Source organism: Dendrobates tinctorius, unplaced genomic scaffold (genome assembly GCF_039654945.1).
Source record: "Dendrobates tinctorius isolate UK_male_01 unplaced genomic scaffold, ASM3965494v1 ptg000019l, whole genome shotgun sequence".
Taxonomy (NCBI): Eukaryota; Metazoa; Chordata; class Amphibia; order Anura; family Dendrobatidae; genus Dendrobates; species Dendrobates tinctorius.
The window spans coordinates 46,259,401-46,269,763 of NW_027361687.1; the positions used below are offsets into that span (position 1 = coordinate 46,259,401).

The 10,363-nt window shown below is 47.9% G+C and overlaps 1 long non-coding RNA gene across 1 annotated transcript; it reads right to left on the reverse strand.

The window, feature by feature from the left end:
• Nucleotides 1-4,146: 4,146 nt before the first annotated feature.
• Nucleotides 4,147-7,927, reverse strand: LOC141082699 (uncharacterized). Its single transcript, XR_012230553.1, has 3 exons — nt 7,832-7,927; nt 6,506-6,671; nt 4,147-4,695 (listed from the first exon to the last, which is right to left on the reverse strand). It is a non-coding gene; the product is annotated as an uncharacterized lncRNA (long non-coding RNA).
• Between the last annotated feature and the right edge of the window lie 2,436 nt (nt 7,928-10,363).

The following is a 10,363-nucleotide window of genomic DNA, read 5'->3' on the forward strand; positions in this document are numbered from 1 at the left end:
ACCTCCAGAATGCTGGAGTTGATCTGCTGAAAGCCTGCGGAGATTTGCTCTGACAAGACTTTTAGACAGTTCTGGAAAGATGCATTCAGATGCAAGAACTCTGGCGCATAACTCTTTTCCTGACCCCTCTGCCGCTGCCGCCCAGTACCCGCAGGTGTACTAGAGGTGGCAGGGGCAGAAGGGTCGGGTAAAGGGAAAGCGATCTCCTCACCAGCAGCTTCATGTAATGTAGGCGGCCACGATGCTCCTGTGCTGGTGGATGGGACAGATGGGTCGAATGTGTGGGAAGGCTGGGAAGGTGCAGATGTACCGGGGTGGTCGAAGTGTCCCTCGGTGCCGGTCTCCTCAGGGATCGCCTCAGAAGGGTCCAATCGTGCAGGCTCCCGAGTGCTGCTCACCGTGCTGTGGAATAAAGAGAAAAAAAAACAATTAAAATACTGACATGGTATGGCCCTGGCTGAAAAAAAAAAGTTACATCTAACATTTTTTTTCACATGTGGTGTGTAATATTTACCTTCTAGTGACCATTGTTTCCCGGAGGAACGACAGGGCTTGTGCGTACTTGTACTTGCTCCTGCGTCCTCCAGATCCACTCGGGGCCCGCATCTCTTTATTGAACTCCTTCTTGAAACGATCCCTCACAGACCGCCACCGATTCACAATTCTGTTCCCTGAAACGAGAAAGGAGTGGTTAGTATACAACATCAGTGTTTCACAAACTCCAGTCCTCATGGTCCCCAGGGGTCATGTTTTCAGGATTTCCATAGTAAATAGAAATCCTGAACACATGATCCGTGGGGACCAGGAGGACTGGAGTTCGGGAAACACTGGTTTACATCAAGCAACCGGTACTGTATATACTTACGCTCTTTAATCTGGGCCCGAACATCGAGGTCCTCCCAGCGGCCCACAAGGAGCGAACAGATTTCCTCCCAGAGTCGTCGGGTAACGATAAGGTCAGCGTGGCGGCGGTCAGCCATATTCCAGAGCGGCTCCCTTTCTCTGACGAGATCGATGAGGTGGTCCACATTGAGTCCTCCATCCTCACCGTCAGAGTCGGGAGCACGCTGTGAAGGCTGTTAAAGAAAAAGACAAAAATAACATAATTAGCCTCCACAAAAGAAATGAAATAAAAAGTGCAAAAAAACAAAGCAAAAATATTTATACTTACACGCTGGTGACCGCCGCGTTGCTGTCGCCGACGACCCTGGGAGGCACTGCGAGGACCTCTTGGCCGAGCACCAGATTGGGAAGACTAGAGAAGAAAACAAAAAATGTTATGTCTTTGGATGTAGGCATTTGTTTGCTGTGTGTGGTCTGCAGAACATTGTTTTCTATGTGTTGTGTGTAGTGTGATGTTGTGTTTCTGCGTTTGATGCAAAAAACTTACCAATTGTGAGCCCACTCCAGGTGTCTGTCCACCCCTTCCTTCTTCTTCTGGGAGCTCCTCTTCATCTTGTGAATCCTGTTTTGAAATAAAAGGCAATGAATAGACATATATTACAGAGATGATGGATTTTGGAAATAAAAACTTACCGTCAAACGCTGACGATGCGAGGGAGGGCTCCCAGAAGATGATGTGCTGTCTTCCTAGTGGCCACACTCCATGCCTGTGGGTGGTGTTCCAGCTGCTGCCATTGCTGCTGCTGCTGCATCTATTGGGCGGCTGTTGAATAAAGAGAAACAAAGGGCCAATGAATATCTTGATATCCAATAGCCCTAGTTTGGAGGAATGGGGGATTTGATAATTACCGTCTCTCATCTGCTGCTGGCCTCCCCTCCTCAGCATGTTCCATTTGCTGCTCCATTTGGGGTGGTGGTGGTGCTGATGGTGCTGCAGTGGTCTCCTGCCTTCTCCTGCTGCGCTTGGTTGCTTTCTTGGGTGGCATGTTGGGTGTGGCTGTGGGTCCCACTGTCTTGCTTTTATATATGTCTTGTGGGCAGAGCTACTGAGCATGCTCATACCAAAAAAACCGGATCCGGCCACCGGATCCGGCTTTCGCCGGATCAGGCGCATTGCGGCGCTCATAGGCTTTCATTGTGTGAAAAAGACGGACGCGCCGGATCCGGCGTGTCCGGCTTTTTCGCCGGAGACAAAAAACGTTACAGTAGCCGTTTTTTCCAGACGCCGGATCGCGACACATTGCCGGATCCGGCGAAAACCGGATGAAACGCCTGGCCATCCGGCGTGATCCGGCGCAAATGCAAGTCAATGGGGGGGGGAACCGGATCCGGCATTGCATTTCGCCGGATCCGGTTTCTGTCAAAAGCGCCGGATCGCGCCTGACGGCGAAAACCTGATGTGTGAAAGAGGCCTAAGCTGTGTGCACATTTCAGGCACTCGCCCACATCCTGTGCACGTCTGGCTGCACTGCAGTGCTCACTGGGGCTGCCTGTCACTCGATTACTGTGCGATGTTCCCACCTGGTGGAACTCCACCCTGCACATGCTGCAGCGTCTGTGCCAGCAGAGACAGGCTGTAGTGCAGTATGTGGTGGGGCGTCGCCTAGGGCAACGCAGTGCAGACACTGGCCATTTCAGCCCTTCGGAGTGGGCACAAATGAAGGACCTGTGTGCGGTGCTCAGCGGCTTTGACACCGCCACTAATATGTTTAGTGCCGATGATGCACTGGTCAGCATCACAGTGCCTGTCCTTCATTTGCTCGAGCACCTACTCCGAAACCTGAGATTTCAGGTGCAGTCACTGCTACCTTCCGGTGAGGAGGAGGCTGCACTTACACAGGTGCAGAGTGCACGAGAGGGTAGACAGAGCCCTGCAGACATGGCGGTTTCAGGCCATGTGGTAGAGGAGGGTGAGGCTGAGCCAGCAGTACAACTGTCCGCTGATGTGGAGGAGCTCCAACACAGCGAATTCCTTCAGGGCTGGATGGACGAAGAAGAAGAGGGTGAGGATCTTCCCCTTCTTCCACCTACAGCAGCACGCACTATAGACGCACAAGGGTCAGTGTCGCACATGAGTGCATTCATGCTGCATTTTTTTCAACAGGACCCAAGGGTGCAGAGGGTTAAGTCTAGCATGCACTGCTGGCTTGCCACACTGCTTGATCCGCGCTACGCTTCAAAATTTGCGGAGTTGATTCCAGAGGAAGAAAAAGGTCAACGTATGGCGGATTATAAAGCTGCACTGCTCCGCGACCTAATGGCACGCCACCCTTCTGAGACAGCCCCCGTGCAGCCCTCCTCTGCTCCAATCCCAAACCCTGCACGCAGCCACAGTTCTGCAGGGGAGACTAATTTTGGGAGATTGTGGGGCAATTTTTTGGCACGACCTAATCATGCATCACGTGCAAGTGGAAGTGGTGCAGAAAATGTAGGCCACCTACATAACCAAATTCAGGAATACCTAGTCCTGAACTCAGTGGCCAGAGTTAGCACACTATGCTTTGGAAATGCTGTCATGTCCCGCGGCAAGCGTGCTATCCGAGCGTGTGTTCAGCACGGCAGGGGGCATATTAACAGACGGGCGCATGAAGCTGTCCAAAGAAAGCGTTGACCGCCTCACGCTCATAAAAATGAACCGTGGCTGGATCAGTCGCAGTTTCCAAGTTGCTGACGATCCCAATCCTGTCTGAAAAATTTTGATGACTGTTAGGGCTACGAACCCTAATGCAGGTCGGGCCTTTGTGCCTGTAATTCCAGCTGGTGATGTGGAAAGTATCCTGCACCAGTCAGCGATTTTGTTGCCGCAGCTGCTGGAGCAGCCTTTGCTGTTAAGAGGCTGTTCACACCAGTGCGTTTTCCTTGCGAGAATAAGCAGAAGCACACGCTTCTATTCATAAGTTTTTCCCAGGTTCGGTCTGCGGCTAAGTCCAAAAGTGGGGACTTTGTGTTAGTGAGCTGAACACTGGTTTACCTTTTGTGTCCAAAAAGGACTTCTGCTTGGGTTCTTCCAGCCGCGCAAGCATTTAATACGTTGATGGTCGCACAGTGGGCTCCAAGTTTGTAGATAGTTTTTGGAGAGAGAATCCGAGCTAAACGCAGCTTCAGATTCTAAGTCTGAAAGCTGCGCCAGATTCTAAATCCAAAGAAAAAGCTGGGACTTATAGTTTGGAAGACGAACTCGTTTGAGATCAATGGTGGCAAAATAAAAAAATTAACATAAAATATTAGCAAGTGTTCAAAATACTTGGTTATAAAAGCTAAAAAAAAGCCCTTAACCTAATGGCAATGCTTATTTTCGCAAAAAATTCACCGGTAATTCGTTGTGAAAATATTTGCCATTTGGAAAAAATCTGGGCAAAAAAGCTGCAAATTCTAAATAGTCACTCTATAGATTTATTGTAATAAAAAAGAAACACACAAGGACAATTGTTTCGTAATAACAAAAATAAACATTTATTTTTACATAAATGTGTCCATGGGACACAAAGAGGGGGGCAACAGTCCAGATCATGGCTATGCAGTATGACATGGAGAGAGAGGCCAATGACAACCCAAAACATAAAGGAGAGGATACTGGAGAAGGTCGGGGGGTGCTTCAATCGGCGCCGTCCGCACCACGGGTCTGAAAAAGGCGGAGCGACTCTTCCTGGACAGAGCGGTAATCGTCCCGGACCCCGTAGAGCTCCATGTGGAGATGGCGGAGCTGGCGAATGACGGCATTGGTCCCGTCAATCACCCCTTCCAAGCGTCTCTCTACCGCCTCCATGCGGTCTTGGAAGGGGTGATTGTCAGCTGTGGGGAAAAAAAATGAAATCAGGATGAGTGAACCTGAGTATAACAAGATGGGTGCCCCGGTTTACTTGCAGACCCTACACCGCCCATCACCCGTCAGTGCCCATTAACTATTGTTGCAGGGTTGAACTGGTGAACAGAAAATGGACACTGAAGGAGCAGGAGGAGCGTAGGGTCTATTAACCCCTTCACTACGAGTGCCATAGATGTACTGCGCATTTTACGTGGACCATATTACGAGCGCCGAACATGTACGTCGCGGTACTACACCGGTCCACGTGCTGGGAATGGCGGCATTCTGGGGCACCCCCTGGCCGGCAGGCACCTCGGCTCGCCGTTCCGGGTGGTTTTGCCGCCCAACCCCCCCTTCCCACACCCTTCAGATTGACTTTTATTAGAATCCTCGACTCACTGAAAGAGAAAGGTACACTCTAAAAAATCGTGAGTCTCGGACGACTAATAAAAGTGAAAAGGAGGCGACTGTCATCCAGGATAATCTCGGGAAACAGCTGCGTCCTGCGTTGCGACCCGCTCATCGCCCGCGACTGTTGCCCATGATTATCGCGGCCGAAAGTCGCCCGTGTGATTAGGCTATTTTACGCATGACTTTGTTGCTTCCAGCCGCACCCGTTGATTTCAAATTGATCGCTACGCCCCCTAAAACCTTCCTTGGGGGGGTATAGTTTACGGGTATATGTGGGATGTTTCAGTTAACTGCAAAATTGGAGTAACACAGTAAGGGTTTGGTTTTGCTGTTAATGTTAACCCTTGCTGGATTTCAGCTAGAATTGGATTACCATGGGGAAAAAAAAAAAAATTTTGAGTTTTAAATTTTGAAATTTCATCTTGCTTTTGCAAAAAGTCCTGCGGAAGATCAAAAGGGTTTACAAGGATTTAAAAAACTGTTTTGAACACCTTGAGGGGTCTAGTTTGAAAAATGGGGTCATTTAGGGGTGGTTTCTGTTATGTTAACCCTTAAAGTAACTTCAGAACTGACTTGGTCCTTTACAAAGTGGGTTTGGGAAATTTGTTAGTAAATGTAAAAAATCACAGGCGTGACTATAAGCATTATCACGTTGGCAAAAAATAAAATTTCTTAGTGAAAATGATGCCAATATGAACTAGACATGTGGGTAATGTTCACTAATCACTATTATTTGGGGGGGGATCCGTATTTTTGATAAAACCAGAGAATTTCAAAGATAAAAACCGTGATTTTTTAGCAGAATTGTACCTTATTTTTTTTTATTTCAGAAAGGGAAAATATTTATACTCCCGTTTAGCACTGACTCGAAGAACAATATGTCCCGACGAGCAAACAATCTCTGAATGGCATGGATAGGTGAAAGCGTTCCCGATTTATTAGCTCATGAAGTGACACAGGTCAGATTTTAAAAAAATGGTCTAGTACAATGGGTACAAATACTCCTAGTGCTGAAGGGGTTAAGTATACCGAAGCACCCTCCTTGATGCTTAAAGGGGTTGGCTCAACACAGCAAGTGTTTGTGGATTGATGTATCTTTCAATTTCAAACATTTTTAAATTGGGATCCTCCAGTGGATTTCATACGTGGTCCCAATTGCAACATTCATTGAAAATTAAAGATACATCAATAAACTTGCTGTGTAGAGCCAACCACTTCAAAGGTGTCCTGTCATCTCCCCTACCAGTACCATAGCTTAATGTTATGGCGCAGGAAGAAGGTGACCAGACCCCTTGAAACGTTACCTTTCATATGAGCCAAACCATTTAGTGTGGCTTATATCAGAGGGTGCTTTCTGAAAGAAAAACCATTTAGTTCTCTACTTACCAGGCAAAGGGGGCACAGCTGGCGAGGCTGGGGGACGACCATCACTCCTGGACCGCCGGGGACAGGTGCGGTAGTGGTGGTGATGAATCCACCTCCACCACCTCCTCTGAGACGGCCTCCGGCACGGGTGGGACCGTGGCCGGGGGACCATCATCATGAGGCGATGCTGAAGGGAAAGAAAAAGGTAAATGTCAGCAATTACAAACTGAAATCCGTTCTAGCAACTAAGGGTCAATTCACATCTGCGCAGTGCATTCCGTATTTGGCGTGAAAGACGGTGTAAAAGACGCAGCGTTTAAAAGACGGTTGTTTCCATTGAAGTCTATAGAAAAGGGTATTCACAAAGTGCATTCCGTTTTGCACAGGCAGCATTCCATCTTTGCTTGCTCAACTAAAGACGTTGAGCAAAGACCATTATGCACGCCGCAGATGTGAACCGACCCCGAGTTGTATCTTAAACAACACACAAAATAACAGAAAAAAAAGGTACAAACTGGAGTACAGCTCTGTTCACACCTGCACTTTGTTTTGTTTTCGTATGAAATTTTGTTAATTCGAAAAAGGGGTAAGGCTATGTGCACACGCTGCGGATTCCGCTGCGGTTTTTTCCGCGCGGAAACGCAGGTTTTGCTGCGTTTTGGCCTGCGGTTTTGCCCTGCGGTTTCACACCTCTACTATGTTAAAGGTGTGAAACCGCAGCAGAATCCGCAGAAATAATAGACATGCTGCGGAAAAAAAACCGCAGCAAAACCGCGCGGAAAAAACCGCAGCGTGAGCACTGCGGTTTGGAAAACCCATAGGCTAACATGGTAAAGTACCATGTCTGCGGAACTGCTGCGGTTCCGCAGGGCCAAAACCGCAGCGGAACCGCAGCAAAAACCGCAGCGTGTGCACATAGCCTAAAAACAATCTGAAAGAGTTGAGAAAAGGCAAAAATGCACAGTGTGAACAGAGTCTAAGGGCCAGGACACATACAGCGTATTGAAGGGTATACCCGCAACTCCCTGTCCCTCTGTGATTAGTAATCATAGGTAGACACAGGTAGACCGCCGCAGAGCCTCTCCCCTAGGACATTCTGAGGTGGCTGTGATGGTCCAGATCATGGATGAAGTGGACTATGACATGGAGAGGAAGCAGAAGCAGCATCCCAACGACCACAAGGAGAGGTGCGCTCGCGAGTTCAGGCCGGCAGATGCGCAGGTCAGGACAGGTATTCGCGGGTGAATACGCTAGCGTATTCAACTCTCAATACGCTGTCTGTGTCCTTGCCCTTAGTGTACTGTTAAAGAAGACATACTTTAAAAAAAAAAAATTAAAAAAACTTACGAGGGGTGGACCCCACGGAAGCCTCAGGAGGGGGAAGAGGACGTGATCGCCGACCCTCCTTGCGTCCCCGATGTCGAGCCCTGCGGTGCTCACTTTGCCTGTGAGTTTCACCTATAGGAAAAAAATTGTAATTGAGTAAAGCAGAAAATAACAAAAAAACAATATAGATAAGGCGCACCGCGCACTGTAGATTCTAACTGGCAGCACTTGCACCTATGCTTCAACAATGAACAGCATGGATACAGCATAAATATTCCTGCAATGTTGTGTAAATCACTACACCGAAACGCAAAGGGGGAGTGTAATAAATAATAATAATAATAATAATAATAATAATAAATTTTATTTTTATAGCGCCGACATATTCCGCAGCACTTTACATTTCAGAGGGGATTTGTACGGACAATAGACATTACAGCATAACAATAATCACATACAGTAGATTATAACAAATACCAAGAGGAAAGAGGGCCCTGCTCGCAAGCTTACAGTCTATGAGGAAAGAGGTAGACACGAAAGGTGGGTGGTAGCAGTTGCCCTGATTGTATGGACCAGCCATAATGTTAGGTGTGTGACAGTACGGACACAGAGGGCTAATGGATGCATAAAGCATGTGGGAACATGATGCGGGGAACCTGGTTATGGTAAAACTTTTGGCTGTGCCACACAGGGATAGATTAGGTTAATGTGTTGAGGCGATAGGCCAGTCTGAAAAAATGCGTTTTCAGGGCACGCTTAAAATTTTGGGGATTGGGGACTAATCGTATTGACCTGGGAAGTGCATTCCAAAGAATTGGCGCGGCACGTGTAAAGTCTTGGAGACAGGAGTGGGAGGTTCTGACTATTGAGGATGCTAACCTCAGGTCATCAGCAGAACGGAGGGCGCGGGTAGGGTGGTATACTGAAACAAGGGAGGAGATGTAGGGTGGTGCTGAGCCATGGAGGGCTTTGTGGGTGAGGGTAATAAGTTTATACTGAATTCTGGAGTGGATGGGTAGCCAGTGTAATGACTGGCACAAGGTAGAGGCATCGGTGTAACGATTGGTGAGGAATATGATCCTGGCTGCAGCATTCAAGACAGATTGGAGAGGGGAGAGTTTGGTAAGAGGGAGACCGATTAGAAGAGAGTTACAATAGTCGAGACGAGAATGAATAAGAGAAACAGTAAGAGTTTTTGCAGAGTCAAAAGTAAGAAAAGGTCGAATTCTAGAAATGTTTTTGAGGTGCAGATGACAAGAGTGAGCCAGTGATCGAATGTGGGGGGGCAAAGGAAAGCTCGGAATCAAGTATGACCCCAAGACAGCGGGCCTGTTGCTGGGGAGTAATAGTGGAACCACCCATAGAAATAGCAATGACGGGTATAGGTACATTAGTAGAGGGAGGAAACACCAGGAGTTCAGTCTTTGACAGGTTCAGTTTCAGATATAGTGAGGACATGATATTAGACACAGCGTTTAGACAATCGCCGGTGTTTTCTAGAAAGGCTGGCGTGATGTCAGGAGAAGAACCGTATAATTGGGTGTCATCAGCATAGAGATGGTACTGGAAACCAAATCTACTGATTGTTTGACCAATAGGGGCAGTGTACAAGGAGAAGAGGAGGGGGCCTAGAACTGATCCTTGGGGGACCCCAACAGTAAGGGGAAGGTGAGAGGAGGAGGAACCGGCAAAAGATACAGTAAAGGAGCGGTCGGAGAGATAGGAGGAGAACCAGGAGAGAACGGTGTCCTTGAGGCCAATGGAACGGAGCATAGTGAGGAGGAGCTGATGATCCACAGTGTCGAATGCTGCAGAGAGATCCAAGAGAATTAGCATGGAGTAATGACCATTAGATTTAGCTGTTAGCAGATCATTAGAGACTTTAGTGAGGGCAGTTTCAGTGGAGTGTAAAGAGCGGAAACCGGATTGGAGAGGGTCGAGAACAGAGTTTTCTGAGAGATAGCGGATAAGACGGGAGTGGACCAGGCGTTCCAGGAGTTTAGAGATGAAGGGAAGATTAGAGACAGGTCTATAGTTAGCGGCACAGTTTTGGTTGAGGGATGGTTTTTTAAGTAGTGGATGTATGATGGCATGCTTAAATGAGGAGGGAAAAATACCAGAAGAGAGAGAGAGGTTAAATATTTTAGTTAGGTGAGGGGTGACAGCAGGGGAAAGGGACTGGAGGAGATGTGACGGAAATGGGTCACTGGTGCAAATAGTTGGGCGAGAAGATGCAAGGAGCTTGCTTACTTCTTCTGTGACTGGTTCAAAATCAGAGAGTGAGCTAGATGCAGTGGGGGAGGGAGGACGGTGCATGGTATGAGGTGATTGGGAGATAATTTCCTGTCGAATCTGGTCAATTTTTTCTTTGAAGTAATTGGCCAGATCGTCAGCTCGGAGCTCCGTGGTTGGGGCCTGTACTCTTCGATTGAGTAGAGAATTAAAAGTGTCAAAGAGACGTTTAGGGTTATTGGACAGTGAGGTTATGAGTGTGTTGAAATAGGTTTGTTTGGAGAGGTGAAGGGCAGTGTTGTATGTTCTAAGCATAAACTT